Below are 201 nucleotides of genomic sequence, written 5' to 3'. Positions count from 1 at the left end.
TAGCCATAAGAAAAGATGAATTACTGCATTTGTGACATGAGAATATCATGCTAAGTGAAATAAGCCAGCCTGAACAAGTTAAGAACTATATGATTTCATTCGTATGTGGGATCTAAAACGGAAAACGACAAATGAACAAACAAAAAAAAACAAAAAAAAATTCATAGACACAGACAAAAGTATGGTGGTTTCTAGAGGGAA

This window comes from Myotis davidii, unplaced genomic scaffold, assembly GCF_000327345.1.
Source record: "Myotis davidii unplaced genomic scaffold, ASM32734v1 scaffold1431, whole genome shotgun sequence".
NCBI classification, from domain to species: Eukaryota; Metazoa; Chordata; class Mammalia; order Chiroptera; family Vespertilionidae; genus Myotis; species Myotis davidii.
The sequence above is the reverse complement of the archived record's forward strand: the minus strand, read 5'-3'. Positions refer to the sequence as shown.